This window comes from Numida meleagris, chromosome 4 (genome assembly GCF_002078875.1).
Source record: "Numida meleagris isolate 19003 breed g44 Domestic line chromosome 4, NumMel1.0, whole genome shotgun sequence".
Classification (NCBI taxonomy): domain Eukaryota; kingdom Metazoa; phylum Chordata; class Aves; order Galliformes; family Numididae; genus Numida; species Numida meleagris.
In genome coordinates this window covers 16,549,201-16,565,866 of record NC_034412.1, presented here as the reverse complement: position 1 = coordinate 16,565,866, position 16,666 = coordinate 16,549,201, and the positions used below count along the sequence as shown (strand labels likewise).

General features: G+C 41.7%; 1 protein-coding gene and 2 long non-coding RNA genes across 5 annotated transcripts in view; 2 read left to right on the top strand and 1 right to left on the bottom strand.

The window, feature by feature from the left end:
* The window catches only part of EPHA4 (EPH receptor A4), a 251,216-nt gene that overhangs the window by 61,655 nt on the left and 172,895 nt on the right, over positions 1–16,666 (top strand). The gene's annotated exons all lie outside the window — the stretch shown is intronic.
* On the bottom strand, positions 816–2,952 carry LOC110397619. The gene is made up of 2 exons (XR_002437888.1): positions 2,867–2,952; positions 816–995 (listed from the first exon to the last, which is right to left on the bottom strand). It is a non-coding gene; the product is annotated as an uncharacterized LOC110397619 (long non-coding RNA).
* On the top strand, positions 3,110–6,148 carry LOC110397620. The gene is made up of 3 exons (XR_002437889.1): positions 3,110–3,190; positions 4,925–5,054; positions 5,433–6,148. It is a non-coding gene; the product is annotated as an uncharacterized LOC110397620 (long non-coding RNA).

The window sequence follows — 16,666 nt, the reverse complement described above, 5'->3', positions numbered from 1 at the left end:
CGTTCCCTGCAATCCCGCTGGCTCAGGAGCGTAACAGAGCTGCACGTGTGCGTACAGGCTGACTTTAAAACGTATTGCCATAATCATTTAAAAAGACCACATAAATGAATAGTTTCAGAAATCGTTTTATTAATTGAGGGTTCTCATTTTCAGACATCTATGTCCCTATTTTTTTTGTTGTTTGAGCACACTGTAATGCAGTATGTAATTTTGTCAAATGGGAATGCTATTAGAGTCCGTGTAATAGTTCATTTGGAAACAATTTTATTAAGTTGTAAAATTTCTGTCTCTTTGTATTGTACGATAACATAGTAATACTTGAAAATGTGCTTTTAGTCATACAACTGAACTTTTGAGTTTTACATAGAACTTCCGAGATCTTGTTTTTGATCCTCCAAGTGCTTTCATGATCACACCCGTCTTAATATTGAGACTGCTGGAAGAACTTTCTAGATTGGATGTCTTTTTTTTCTTGGGTTTGTGCTGGTGGAAATGACGAAGTGATTTCTTTGTGTACAGCATTCTGTCTTGTGTTACACAAAATTAAAAAGGCATTTTAAAAAAGCCTCTCTAATTTTTCACCAGGGTTCAGACAGTTCCAAAGCAAAAGTACTTTTACTTAAATTACATGATGTAAACGTGACAAATAAGGTACAGGCAAAAAATAATAATAATAAAAAAATAGAAAGCCTTGATGTTCTGCCAGAATGTCGGCTGCCCCTGGAGTTAAGTGCCTTTGCTAGTGAGCTGGTTTCATTTGTGCTGCACCGCAGGCTGACCAGACAGTGCAAAATACAGATAAACATCTATACATATTATAGTTGTATATTTATTTTATATCAGAATGTCCAAATTGCTGTAATGTTACTTTGATGCCTAAAATGGACAGCAACATCTGAACTCAGGTTTGGTCATCTTTAGGAATCAGAACACCATGTGCCGTGTAGTGAATTCATCATTGTGATGTCTTTAAATCCACTAAGTATCAGACGTTCCTGTAAAAAAAAAATAATAAAAAAAAATGTACACAGTGTAAAGTTTACATTTGGAAATATTTCAGAGTTGGTTTCTTAGAAGGTGCATCGGACACGTATGCTGCCAGTCTGTAGAGTGTATCCAGCCAAGTTAGAGCTTATAATGAGCTTGGTCGTGGCTGGTGTGTTGGAGCATGTTCTCCCCTGGGTAGCAGTTTGAAAGCAGTCAGGGTGGCATTATATAAACAGAGATGAAATTAAATTAAAAAAAAAAAAAAGAGGGGAATTAACTCAGTTGTTGTTGCACATGCAGCCGTAGAATTTGCTCAACCCCACTTAACCCAACACTGCCCAGAGCTGCAATGTTCCGCACGTGCCAAGGGCATATTGGTTTGGCTGCACTGTAAATAACAACTAACTTAGCGATGAGGGCAGGGCTGTGTTCTCCACTGAGCTGATTTTTGCAGCAAAGATTTCAGTGCCTTCCAATTTTTTTTGAAGTGCCATGTAACCCTGAGTAGGTAGATTAGCAGGCATGGGGGATCATTTTCAAATAAATTCTTGTTGCGGCTTTTCCCTCTGTATGTGAAGAATCATATTATTGTGCCCAGATCTTTTCCTTTCATTTGGCGGCCCCCTCAAACACCGTTAAAAGTGCCTGTTTCTACCTTGCTTTGTCCGATGTCTGCCATCCCAGGTTTTCTGTTGCATACAGAAGAGCCCAGTTTATAAAGATACAGTACTGAGAGACCATAAAAGGGCTCCCTCTGTCAGCTTGTCATGCTTTAAAGGATTGTGGGCACCCTGAAGAGAAGATTAGTGGAAGATTGTCCAAATTGTCAGGAGTTCTGAATTTTTTAGCAACCATTTTCTTGCTCTGGCTTAGAAAAGAAAAAGGAAAAGGATAGTCTCTTTCTGGGGTAAGGTGATAAAAGCGCAAGAGCAGTGAAATTCCCTCTGCATAGAACATCGACTGCGGGCCACGTGGAGCCCAGTTTTTTCAATTCCAGACCCAAGTATCTGACATAGTGTTTTGAGACCTAAATCTTGAGTTTTGAATATTTTGTATTTAGTACTTGCCCAGAACCTGAAACCAAGGTGCCCAAATACTGAATGGGATTGACTTTCACGGTGCTGTTTGCTAGCATTAAATTATATGAGATATACATCTTTTCATCTTCTGTTAATTATGTGGGTACTTTCTGGAGACACTTTATTTTTACAGAATCTCAGAATGGCCACCTGTGGAGGCCACCTGGCCCAATCACTGCAGAGTGGGGATCCCGCAGCTGCTTCTGGGGATCCTCAAGGAGGGAGACTGCACAGCTCCACTGGGCAGCCTCTGCCAGCACTGTGAATTCCACTTGTGAATTCTTCTCTTTTCTCCTGCTCTAATCCAAAGTAGTGTCTGGACAACTGCTCTTATTTCACTCTTACAGTTCCCTTGTGCCCCCATAGTGACATTTTGGCATGCTGAAGTGTAAATGTGCCCCCTGATGAAGCAAGGGACAGGGGAATGAGCAGGGATGCGTTTTCTCTTTTGGTCAGAGGCCCTGCTGCTGGCTCCTCAGGCTGCCAGGAGCTCGGAGGGGATCTTGCAGGTCTGAGCCTGTTGTAAGCGCCACACTGGGGCTGTGACAGATGCAGGTAGCAGCAAGGCCTGTCTTTGGAGGGAATGATGTCCAGCTTTGCTGTCTGATGACTTGACCCTGTGACTCATGGGGCAGGTGGCTGCAGCTTGCTGCCTCTCCTCTGGGCTGGATGGCTTTTTGCCTCGCCAGTATGCAGCTGTGACTGCCTCGCAGCTGAGTAGGTGAGGAGGAAGTGCAGGGCTGAGCCCAGGCATAGCTACATGCCATCTTGAGCATGTGCTGAGTTTGTAGCATCCTGACCTTCAGGGAATGATAGCTTCACTTCCACTTCGCACGCATGGTCGCCATGTGCACTGTGCAGTGCTTCAGGGATGTGCCAGTTCTCTGTGTTCACATCAATTCTCTTTGTGACATGCACAGTAAATATGTTGCTTCTGGGAAGGATCAGGTGTGCTGGGTGCAGCTGGTCTGTCCATGTGCTGGTGGACGTTGCTGGCTCCTGGCAGCCCTCTGTGTTGCCCAGACTGCCAGAGGTCCTCACCACATGTCAAACCCTCAGATCTTACTGGGACAACATTTCTCAAAACATTCCCTTGGGAAAGATGCCATTATGACAGTGGGGAGGTAAGTTATTGCTGGTGGCTGAGCTGGGAAGGGGTTTCTTTTGTATACCTGAAGAACAGATGAGGAGCAAAACAGATGGTAGGAGCTTCATAGGAATTAGTGACACTAAAAGAGCTGATCCTAGAAAAGTATTGTAGGGCTGAACTGCAGAGATTACTACAGGCTGTCTTTGAGATCACACCAAAGAGCTGCTGTTCCTCTGAGAGTTCTCTGAGCCAACAGCTTCTGAGCTCCCACCCAGCGCAGCTACTGCATGTCCTATTTAACCAGCTGACTCGTGGGACGCATTGCTGCTTGTTCTGCTGGGCACAGAAGTGTAACCCAATTTGCTACTCATCACTGACGTAAGACAGTTGGAAGCCAGTGACACAGATCTGGTCTGGCTGCCATACACAGCTGTAGAGCCCCATCCCTTCTGCGCGCTTAGCAGGGAGAGCTTTGCTGTCTGTCCCTTGTGCACTTTCAGAGCAGTTGTGCTCCCTGCCAGTGAGTTGCTGGGCACCTGGAAGGAATTCAGGTGAAATCCACTGCATCAGTGTGCTGTCTGGAAGAGATGCAAAAGTATTGGTGCTTGAAGAAGCTCAGACCATTAGCCCACAGCCACAGGCCCTGCATTTGCAGCCAAGTATAAACTCGATGAGTCTTTCATATAGTGCCAGCAGTTTCACTATTATCTCAGGTGCATTAACTGTACAGCAGTTGCTATAATTTTGAGTGGCTAGGAAATTCCACTGAACAACCTGCTTTCTGGCTAATCTGTTCAGAATTCATACCTGCAGGACATTATCTGATGGTACTTTAAGCAGCTACTGCCTCTGGGAGATGGTAGTTCTGGGAATATATTTCTGGGTCAATAGATATTGCTAGGCTGTACAGGATTAGAGATACAAGCAGCTACACATCTACAGTATCATTTGTTCCCAGTCTCAGTGGGTAATAAATAGTTTCACAAAGCACAGCAATAGTTGATATACCTACTAAACCATCTGTTCAGGACTGCTCAAATGGAGTTGCTTAAATAATTATCCCCTAGGGACTGTTTATATTTTAGAGTATCTGCTTGTCCTTTAGATCCTTAACCTTTAGACAGGTCCACATAGCGATGCCATGATTTATTTTCTTTGTGTGGTCTTGACCTTCTTGTGGCAGATTTAACATTACCTTCTGCAAGAATGCAGCTGATGTTAGAAAGAAATGACTAGGCATGAATTTCCGTACTTTTCAACTGGTGGTGGTTTTACATATGGGTTTTTGTATTCTGTGCTATTAAGCGATCAAATTCAGGCAAAATAATCCAAGGAGGCTGGAAGGGAGTCATACAGTACTGTAATGTAAGAACTGTGTTTTGGGATCATGCTATTCCAAGTATGCTTACTTAGTATGCCTTATTTTTCTCTTCATCTTCTTTGCTGTTGGCTTCTTTTCTCAAAGAGGGAGAAGTAAAGTTCTTAGCAAATCTGTTTTCTCCTTAGGCTTCTAAACCTCCTCTGTCTGAAATTGAGGGAAGAAATCTTATGGGCTGAAAGAAGACACAGCAAAAATAAAGTGTTTTGGGGGGTTTTTTTCCTGTTGATTTAACAGGGCAGCTGCCGGTGGATAGGTTCGGATTGCCTCACAGTGTCTAAACACCCTACACTTCCAATAGAAACGCATTGCACATGTTGCCTTTGGGATATATTTTTAATGATCTTTGCCCCAGTTTTCTGCTTGTAATTTTCAACTCATAAAATGCAGGATGAAGATATTCGAGCCCCCGCTTTTTTGTCTGCATGGTAGGAGGTGCAGCTCTTGTGTTACCTGCCAGAGGCTTCCATGGTTGCAGAGAAGAATACTCAACTTCTTCTGTAAGATTCAGTTTTAAAATGTAAGCATTTGCTAATTGTGTAAATAGGTAAAATGATAAATTGTTAGCTGCTGTTCACTTTCAGGCTCATCTGGGGAAATGAAACCAGTACAGCACTGGTGATGATGATCACTTCCCTCACTGTTGCTTGGTTCTCAGATCCTGCTGTTATTTAACAAAGACTACCTGAATTCTCTACTAGGATGTTTTCTTCCCCAATTTTTTACTTCTTCTCAAGAACAGCCTCTATGCTAAGAGAGAAAAAGATGATATTCCAGTTGCTCTCTTGCATAGAAACTTCATGGGATTCTAGTCTGAGCTGAAAGTATTTATTACGTAGTCTTTGGTAGATGTCACGGGAATACACGAAGAAGGTCAACACCATTATCTGTTTTGCAGATGGATAAACTGTCTCTGTACTTATTGCACCCGAGGAAGCCGTCTCGCCTTACTGACGTGGCCTGAACTGTGCTGCAGCCCGTAACTGAATTTGGACTTGCCTCAGAATTTATTCCTTTCTATTGCACCTTCGGAGCCCAGTTAACCTTTTTAAGTGATTGTTTCTCCAAGTGAATATGAAATATTATTGCAGAGATTGCCACATCTTTTTTATTAATTGCATTTGAGCTTTATTATGTGAAATGGAAATGGCTTAATTGAGCTGCTCAAATCTTTAAAATTGGCAGTTTTTTCCTACTAGGTTTGTAGCAGCCAATGATCAGAAATACTAAGGGCTTAGAGACTGTGGAAAGGGCTACATATGCCCACATTTTCTGAGTAATTTTCTCTATCTCAACACGGAAATTTACCTGGAAGAAATGTAGGAATTATTTTTTCATGTTTGTCTGAGCTCTGAATGTCCAGCAGGCTCGATGAAGAAGCTCTGCATAGGCAGGGAAATTGTGGCAGAACCCACACCCAGCTGCTCTCTGCCCATGAGGCCCTGCTGAAGCATGAGACTGATATGCTCCAAGCACCTGGAGCTTTTCTGCTTTTCACTGGTGATTTTTACACGACTTATTCAGAAAATGGATGGTTTGTCAAGTTTGGCTTGAGACAGAGCACTTTAAATAAGGAAAAGGAGATGAAGAGGATTAAAAGTGCAATTGAATGTAGATAATATACATCCAGTGTTTTAAGAATAAGTTTTTGAAGGAAAAATTACTTTCCTGCTTCAGGATCTAATCCAATCTTTGCCTGCAAAGGTAGGACTCTCCTACATAGCTACATGCTTATATTGTCAGATTTATACTTTCTCATCTTGGATACTACCTTTGACTTTGAAAGATGAAAATACAAAATAGAGAACCACCGCTTTGTCTGGTCCCATGTGGAGGGTTGTGTGGAGGGAGGGGAAGGAAAAATGCCTGTAGGAGTAGAATACAGACTGCGAGTTAGTGACGCTAGACTCACTCTTTGTGGCTTAGTTCACTGTCTGTAAAACGCTTTTTTTTTTTTTTCCAATAGTAGTAAGCATACTGGTATGCTGCTGCATCTCTTCTATATACAAGGCTGTGAAAATGTGATTCCACTTGGTATTGTCGGGGCAGATGTGTGCCCCTGCCTGGAGTGGAAGCTGGAGTATGGCAGCCTCAGGGACAGGCTCGTTTTGCCCTCAAAACGACAGGAGTGGGGAGTAAGTTCAGGAACTGACGGAGGGTTTCTGTGTTCTAGTAAGGGATTCATCAATGATTTAAACTCATTGTTTGCATCCTATCCCAAATCTCAGCAAATTTTATGCTGTGCTTCTCTCTTGCACATTTAAGATGAGCAATTAGTTTGCTACAGCAAGATGTCTTCTGGCTGCTGTGAGGCGGCCGAAGGATCCTCCACAGAGCTTGTCCTCAGCAAGATGTCTCTGTTACCACCAGCACTGTTTATGTATCATGTTCCTGCTGCCTGCCTGTCTGCTGCCCCTTTGCCCCAGAAATGACCCAAGAGCAACTTTGATTTTAATAGCAAACATAAAGCAGTCTGTTAAGGAGAGTTGGGGACTTTTGTGAGGAAAGTGCTGTGTACGTGTAACAGATCATTGCATCTCTAAGGCTGACAACTGTTTCAAAAGGTTAGCAAGCACCTCCCCCTCATGCAAACAGGGAGTCTGCCAGGTTTGATATTTCTGTCCTGGCATATCTCTAAAATCATAATGACTTTTATTTAACATTAATGTGGATGCTTTGAACATTTCCATGGGACTTCCACTGTCAATTCAGCATTAAAGTACCATTAAAGTAAAGTGTTACTGTAAGAAGCAGTATCTGCCAAACATTTCTCAGAAGAGCACTGTGCTTTACAAGATGGGTAGGTTCCCTCTTTTCCATTTTCATGTAAAAGTCAGATATAAGTCCTATTATTGATTAGACAAAATAATAGAGGAAAGATGTGTGAGAACCGTTGGCAAGACTTTATGACAAGTGGCATATCAGTATATACTAATCTGCTCTTTGTTGCACTACAGTGTCCAAGATGAATTGTCATTGGTATTCAGGAGAACACAATGTGAAACTGCACAGGAAGGTCGGACACTTCCTATACAAAATTGCCGAAGTGTTTGGACTGAAATAGTGACTCTTGGCTATAAAACTACATTGCAAAAGTGTTCTAACAACTTCTTAGTGAATTGTACTTGATATCTTTATGTAGCATCATATATATCTGGACTCTATATCCTATTTTCAAAAGCAACATCAACAATAGGCGTGAGTTTCACTGCAGGGTAAAGGGGTTAGGCTCCTATGTCACTTAATGTAACTTCAGAAAGCTTAGCTGAAAAGATCAAAATGACCAAAGAGGGCTCATGTTTCTACAGGAATCTTCTGTATTCTGCATCACAGAACCTTGTCCTGCAAAAGTAGTGTAATAAATCCTAAGATCATTTTACAGCCCTCCTCCACTCTGTTTAGCAGATTTACAGCAGAAGTGGACAACTGATAAAGATGGGAAAAAGTAAGCAATAACACAAGTGAGATCGTGAAATTGACTGAATAAATAAATCCAGTTCTCTTTGTTTTCAGTTACAATTTTGCAAGCTTTGAGGTAAAACAGGGCAACACTTTCCAGCCTTTCTCTGCATTGTTTTAAGCTAAAAGATGAAATGTCTTTCTCCACAGCACTCACATGAAATACGTAACAAAAGGATAGGCTGACAACAAGCAAGATGTGGAATTGTCCTAGGAGGTGTGTAGGTGGAAAAATTGGGATTTGTTTTATTTGTGTGTATTTGCTCACAGTAAGAAAGAGGAAATTAAAAGATTTCTTAATGTGAGAATGGAAATTGGAGAGGATAGCTTCACAGAGACCTCTGGATGACCCAAGTGAGATGCGTGCCTGAATTGCAGCATGGAGATCTGCTCTGCCCGGTTCAGGCTGCGAGTTTGAACTCCGGATCTCCCTTACCTTGGCTTCTGACTAATTTGCTAAACTTGTCTTTCTCTTCTTTTAAGGAAAATGTTTGAAAGGTCTCAGTTAAATCCGGTTGTGGAAAGAGAGTTTTTTGAAATCTTAGTTTTGTGAGACAGGAAATCCCTTTCCTCCCTATACCAGTAAGTGCCTGATGGGCCTGCCCTCTGCCAAGCTGATGCATTGCGAGGATCGGAATGGGAATATCAGACAAAAGAGCCTCTCATGTTTTTGATAGCCCTGGAAACTTCATGTTTTCTACCCTAGAAAGAGTACTAAATAGGGTTCTTTTCTCATGCCACTACGGCATTCCGAAGAAAGATTCATGATTGGATTGTGTTCCTCAGCATTATAAATCAGAGCTAATGGCAGAGATAGGTTGATGGCTTGAAGTAAGTGGAAAAATAAATTGGGAAACGAGAAGGCCTAGGGCTGAGAAGACATAAATATAAAATTTAAACCCCCAAAGAAGAAGACAGACCTTCAATTCTTAAAACATCACTTAAACAGGAAAAAAGTCTGTTATATATGATCTTTGCTCAAGTGATGGGGAAGTTGAAATCTGGGACAATACGAAACCTGTGGGAAGCTTTTGAAGAAGTAAAATTCCTGTGTTTCCTGAAAAATATAGAGATGTGAAACATGAAACATTAATTTAAAAAGAGCATCAGTCTTTTTCAGGGAAAGAGATCAGAAGACATAAAAATCTTTGTCAATATCAGATTAGAATGACGCACTTAAAAAAAAGGTTATATTCTGTCTCATGGGGTTGGACTGTCAGAGCTGACTGCCTTTGTTTGGCATTGATAATTGTTCTCTTATCCTTTGTGCAGTGTTGGTATGTTTTTGCCCAGAACCAACTGCTGATGTCCCAGTCCTCTCAACTGTCGGCTCCCCTGGTTCAGTTCTCAGCTTTATTCTCCTTTATGACTCAATCACAGACTGCAAAATCTCAGCTAAGGCAGTGATTCATCACCTGAATGTACTTGCTTTAAAATAAAGGGTTTTTTTTTTGTGATACAGAAAAGATAAAAAATTATTTTTCAAAGTAATTCCAGAGGTATTTTCAGTCTAGATATCCTTCCTGCTTTTTTTTTTTCTTGGCTATAAAGCTGTATAAGAATTTTTAAAAAGATAAAGAAGATATAAAATGCTATTTAATGATTATCTATAATGCAAAATTATATTCCCAGAAGGAAAGCAGAAAAAATAATTCCAACTGGGTGTTTTGTTGTTCAATGTCATGCCGTTTCTGATCTCATTTATATTGACATGCATTACAGCAACGTCTCTGAAGGGAATCAAGTTATTTATGGCAAGTGCATCTCAGAGTTAGGATGTTGCTGGTGCCCTGTGTGTGTTTGTTTGTCTTTTCAGTAGTGTTGCTCTGTTCCTCTGCTCCTTTGGGTGACTTCAGAAGATTCTACTCTTTTGTTAGCACTTGTGACTTAGACTCTTCTGTTGAATTTAGTGGGAGAAATGGGATACCTCTGCTAATGAATAAGGATGGCAGGAGACAACATTAGCTACAGAGCAGTTTTCTTTTAAAGAAAGATTGGTGATGAATGAGTGTGGTTTGGATGCATATGTGGAAAAAACTGGTGATAGTCCTGCATTTAGTGAACCTACTTGTTTCTCTTCTACCGTCGTTCATTGTACGGTTTTCTTCCAGGCAAAGGAGAAAAGAAAACTCTTCACAAACTCCTGAAAAAATATTATTTTAAAGAGTATTTGCCTCCATGAGATACCCTGTGGTTTCTGTAACTAATGGCTGGAGGTGCAGGTGCATCCCTCAACTGAACTGAACTCAGGGATGTGCGTGCCTTGCTGTGCGCTTCTGTTCCTTGTCTATGTTCTGTTTTTTGATAAAAGTAATTTAAGGACAGTGACCTGAAGTTTCTCTTCAAGAACAGAGTCTGTGGCACCACTGTGGTAAATAATTCACGTAACACAAGGAGAATCCCCAGGTCTTTCAAATTGTTCACACCCTGTGAAGTAAGAATGCAGTTATTTAAGCTGAAAGAAATTCCTGGATTAAGCATGTGTGTTTCACCTCCTGTGGCAGGTCTAGGAATGTTATCACCCATGGGAAGACTCTAAAGGATATGAGAAGGTGTGGAATTAGGATAGCCTTACAGAGTTCTAATAGTATTCTGCAGGTTTTTTTCTTTCTTAATGAAATCTGAGTGAACTGTGTGCCTTGGAAAACATTTTGCTAGGCTTGGGAAATGGGGTTCTATTCCCAGCTCTCCTTCAGGTTTGTGTTGGATCTTGATAAGGCCATTACACCTCTGTGTACTCATCTGTAAAATGAAAAACAGTGATTTTTCTTTTTATTAGGTCCTTTGCAATATAGGATTGAAAAGCCTTTGAGGATATTTCCTACCTCCCGCATGAGGAATAAATGCTTCTTGCATTTGGCATGCATTACTATGTTACCCTAGAAGTGTGTCACAAATGTTTTTAAGTAGTCATGTTTGTATGTTCTGTATATATTGCAGGTTCACCCAACTGTTGTTGGAAGGAGCAAGGTTTTCCGTCTTTGTAGTCACTGTGTGATAGCGAGTTGTGCTCGCTTCTCCAAGAGCTTTCTTTGGCAGACCATCTGACGTTTCGGTGAGGCATGTCCTGACAAAGCTTCTCTGAAGTCAGGCAGACCTAGGGCTGTGAATTGAGAGCGGCCCAAAAACCAGGGTGAGCCACCATTCTGCAAGCTTTTAATGTGGCACGGGGCATTGCCTCCTTCCCCCCTTCCTCCATTTGTGGCCACTGGAGCATCCTCTGCTCAGCACCGTGGCGGGAGCATGGCTGCCCTCCATTACACAGCTTGGTGTGGGGTGTGGTTCTGTTCTTCCACCATTATTAATAGTGTCGTTATTGTCATTTTATTCTGATCATCCCTAACATCTCTGTGAAATAAGAGCATCTGTAAATACCTGACAACTGTGATGGGGCTGCTGACCAGCTGTCACGGTGGCACAAGTATCCCATTATCACTAACAGCATTATTCTGATGGCCCTAAAAAGTACCGAGCCATCGATAGCATCTTGTAATCTTTCCAGGTGCAGTATTTTAGTCATCAATCTGCCGGGAATTGCAGCAGTATAATTTTGGGGGGGATTTAATTAGAATATTGATTATACATGTGTATTTATACACTGCGCGAATGAGAACGCAGCTGCAGGAGAAGCTGCAGTTACCAGCTCTGCTCCTGGCTTACGGCTGCTGGGGCATTGCCGTCACGGCGTGCTGCTCTCGAGAGCGAATGCTGCATGTGAAGAAATGGCCGTTCCCTGTGGGAGGTCAGCGCTCACAGTACTAACGTCAAATAAGTTTTTTGTATTAAGGGCTCGAGCAATTTTTATCAGTAGCTTCTTTAATGAATTCGCTGTCCTTTGAACCCAAACAATTTAAGCGCAAAACCCAGAAAACCTATTTTCTAATCTTAGAGAGTTTTCTCCTCTAGATTTAATTGACTTAAAACTGTTGACTTTTGGTAGGTTTTTAATCTCTACTGGACTAAAAAGCTTTCTTTTTAAAAAAGAAAAACAAACAAAAAAGGAGAAACGGGCCTTTAAAGTGAAAGATCTTTTGTTATTTTTGAGCTATTTATTGACTTGAAAACATACAAAGGGTTTATTATTGTACTGCTGGAAAATTGCCAGGGAGAGAACGAACTGCCAATGGTATAGATTATATATCACGCTGTATAATTAAGACAGCAAACAGTCTGCTGGAAAATACTTTATAGACTACTTTATATAATGGAAAGTTCACAGCAGTCTAAGAGGGATCACCTAATATGTCTTTTAATATGAATTCTACTAGAGATTTAAATTAAGGTTCGAACACTGGTGCTTTACAGTCTATCAGTCTTGGTAACGATTACACCTGCCTGTGCAGCCTAATTCTGAGACTTTATTATCACCCTGAATTAACCTAGTAGAAAAACTCAGCAGAAATTTGCTGTGGTTTTCTTCAGTTTCTTTGCTGTGTGAGCAGATCTTGTAGAAGCTGCCTTGGACTTGCTTTTTTGCTTCTTTTGTGAAATGTATTATGTATTTTGACACTCACTTTTCTGTTTTGTGGTGAGGAAACTGTTGTAAGATTCTGATTAATCAAGCTACTATTGAAAACTGGCAGACAAAAACAAACTCTTCAAATGTATGTGTATTTTCATTTTTAGCGCATGTGAAATATTTAGAGTTTGGATGGAGTTCCCCGTGGGTACAAACCTGTTGCCACTAAAATCATTAGGAATATTGCTACTGGCTTGATGGAGACCAGTACCAGCAGCTCTGTATGATGCTTTATTTCAGTGTCCCCATGCAGCGCACCAGTTTTCACTTAAACGTGCATTCCACAGCTTTCTCTGGAGTTTCTGATCTTTGCCATACTGTACCTTTATTTTTGTTCCAGGCCTTACTAAGGGAATGTCGTTCTTGTTATGAGGTTGTACTCACTGTTTTGTTGTAGGTCCACTTGCACAGTATTTCAATAATACGATTACTGGAATGAATTCTGGTTTTGCCTCGCTCTCTATAAGCTGTTGTTAGTTTTTGTGTTCATGAATACAGTTTTGTGCAAAACTGTAGTCCAGAAAGGGAACTCACAAGAGAAATGTCAATTGTTTTCACTCTTTTCCATTTTATGGTCATATTTGGTGGCAGTACTCTGCTTACTTTACTGGAAAATGCAGCATGGAAGTAATTTGGGTTTTAATAAAAAGGGTTAAAGAAACCCTTGTGGCTAGGTTTCCTGATTCTTGATAGTCACGAGACCTCATTGACTGCTTTAAATCCATATAGACGCACTAATGCATCTTGTGTCTGTCGTAACACTGAGATCTCTGGACTTGTTGGCTCCAAAGGGCTAATAAAAGTCTTCATATTAGCTTTCATTGTCAGAAAGGGAAAAATGGCCCTAACAGATTGAAATGTGAGTTCTGGCTTGGTACAGCTGGCTCCAGAGAGGGCTCTGAACAGAGATGTGGTGTTCTTTGGTTGTTCTCCAAACAAGTGCTGCCGTTGCCTGTCCTCCTGGGGCAAGCGAGATGCAGTTTGCTCAGGGAGTGGGACGGTTGCACCAGGAGGCTGCTTCTCCCCGCTGCTCTGCAGAGTTTGTGTGGGGTACCGCGTGCTTCTTAGGAGCAAGCGACAGGCACTTCCTTGGTGTGTCCTGATGGATAGATCCATGATGCTAAAGGTTATCTTTGCTCCTACCAAGTCCTCAGAACCAAGGATTTCAGGCAAGTTAAAAAGTACAGCTCCCTCATGCACTGTCTGAATTGACCCACATGCTTTCAAACTGGCTGCTGAGGAGATCTGAAGCACTTTGGTACAGTGGTCTGAGAAATCCCAGCATTCATCCTCACCTGACAGCCATGGGGTCGGGTGCCATCTCTGGGATGTCCTTCTAACAAGTGTTCTGACCAGCTAGTAACATTGGGAGCTCTGGATGTGGTGTGTGGAGTCCATTAAATGCAACGTGTCTTTGGGAAATACTCAGAGATTAAATTCCCTTAAATAACAGCGATGTTTCAGTTGTGCTATTTATAAGAACTTATGAGAACTTGAAAAGACAGGGATTAAAAAGAATTATTTGTCTATTGTCTGTTCCCAAGGCTGATTACTTCATGAGATGAAAATGTATATGCCCAGGAAGGCTTTAATACGCATCTATATTGATAAAGTTATTAAAAAATCAGACTACTAAATCCTCTGGCGTGGATAGATGATGTGTATTGAGGTTAAGCCCCTCTTGCAAGACTGCTTGTAATGCTGGAAGTAATAAAAAGGTAGGAGGCTTCCTGAGCTTGCAGGCAGCAGAAGGGCCCCACTGGGCACACTGTTCTGTGGCTCCTCTGCTGGCTCCTGGCTCAGGTTTCTGGCAGCTTGGTGGTGCAGACAGGCAGCATCCCTGGTGGGAAGGAGCTACTTGGCACAGGAATCAGTGGGATCTCAGAAGGAGGAAACCTTGGGGAAGGGGCAAGACAAGACTGGGAAGGCACAACACGTGTGGTCCTCTGCTATGGGCTGAACTTGCTAGCAGCTCTCTCCTCATAATAAATGTGCAATTGCATGTGCTTAAACTTCAGGGTGACACTTAGGAAGGGACAAGGACCTTATGAATAGAACTAAATGCTAGTTACTGGTTATGTGTCATCCTGGCTAGCTGCATGAATATGTTTTTCCCCTGCCTCAAGAGTTTTCAAGTGGCAGACAGAGAAAAGAAGACCAGCGTGGTTTAAGAATTGAAAGTGAAGGAAGATGAATTGAAGATTATAATTAGAGAGCAAAGGAGCAGGTAGGTTTTCCGTCTTCAATGGGAAAAGATGATTGACCTGAGCAGCAGGAGAAAAGAGGAAGAAATATTGCTGACAGCTGAAATTCAGAAGTTATTACTTGAGAGGCTGACCTCTAAAGGGGGAAAAAAGAAAGAAAAAATTCCAAGTAGTGAATCCTGCAGTGTTCATGCTGGAGTCAGCCTTCTTGGACAAGCCAGGGAAACAACATTTGAAAGCTAGAGTATATTAAATAAAATTGCTGGAGTTATTTATGTACATGTTGTTTCACGTGTTGTGCAGACGTATTTATAATGCTTGTGCTCCATTCCTTGTGTTTATCAGAGCTGTCAAAACACATTTTGTGGTTTTTGGTAAAGATGCTGTATATACACAATTAGAATAGTAAGGCGAGGCAGAGGGCAGTACGGAAGATGGTACCAGATTTCTAGGGCCTCCACCTTCCGTGCTTTCTTTCCCCATTTTTCAGAGCAGTGAGCTAATCACTGCACAAGAACCGATTATTCAATAAAAGCATGCTTGTACTCATAAGATATTACGCTCCTCCAAAATACTTATCTGTGATAAGTAACATAGTGATTTGTTTTCTTGAAAATAGCAAGCAGAAGTTCAGCTCTATAATCAGGCTAGACTGGAATCATGCTGTAAGATCACCCTAGACAGTGTATTTCTTTACTGATGCCTGCAGTACTCCTGGCAATTGTGAACTGGTTGAATTTTCTGGAGGAGGAGGAGGCTGACTGCTTTAACCTGCTGTGTTACAGCCCACCTATGGGAGGCCAAAGGCTGAGTGCACATGGCTGGATATGAGCTGGCTTGCCTGTTCAGGGGTCCTTGCCTTGCAGCCCTTACCTCCCTCCACTGCTGCTGTTCATATTAGTCTGAACTGGTTTTAGGCTCTTTTCCTTTTTCTTGGTGGGTTTTTTCTTTTTTTTTTCTAGTGTCAAAATGTCATTGATAGCCTTAGAACCTCTTACAAATTACATATTGTAATATGTATGTAACCAGACTGTTCTGATTACTACCTTCCACTTGTTTAATATCCCTTGTAGTTGTATTTCCTTTGTGTCTACCCTCCTTTGTCAAGATTTCTCTTTTCTGAAAAGGTGTCGGGCGTAAATAGAACTGTGCATCGAAGTGCCTAGTAAGACACTTAAATCCGAATTGAGTAACATTTTTGGGTATTGCTAGTTATTGTCTTTTGCTATGAAAAATCTGCCTCTTGAAAGAGCGTGTGAATAGGTGAGTATGTAAAATAATTACTTGTCATACTGGATTCTTTTTTTTTAGATAACAAATTAGGTCCTGGTAATTAGGTTTTGATCACTGACATCTGGGTAATCATGTCATCTTCTCACCGTGGATCTGCCAGATAAACATGTAATGGAAGTTTACCCCAAGCGTATGTTCGTCTAGGTGACAGTCTGGTCACTGGGACATTCCAGAGCCGAGTGTGGACAACATTCAAGACGACAGTCGGTGCGTTTGCTTCCTCAGCCCGTGGTTTCTATAGTGGTCTATGATGCAACAAGTCCTACTAGCTGCTTGTTAGGCTCCAATGTTCCTTTAAAAATCAGCCTGCAGTTATTCCAGGCCTGAGACTATTTTTTAGCATGTCTCCTTCCCAAGATAACTCTGCATATTTTGCACGTCACAAAATCAGTTAGTGTCTTATGTAGATGCCTGTGTCTCCCTTGCTCTGCTATAGTGCCCAGTGCTTGAGAATCTTCACCTCAAGGACAGTTGTTCTTTTTGCAAATTACTGGCCTTGATCCCCATCCAGGGTTAATTGTCATGCCCTGTAACTCACTGTCATGACTAATGCAGACTGCCTGCCTTTAATGTGAGGGGAGAAAATGAGTAAGGATCAGGGGCCTTTGGCCTCTGCGCAGGTATCCTAGTGGGGCTCAGCTGAAAGCTGCTGTGGGA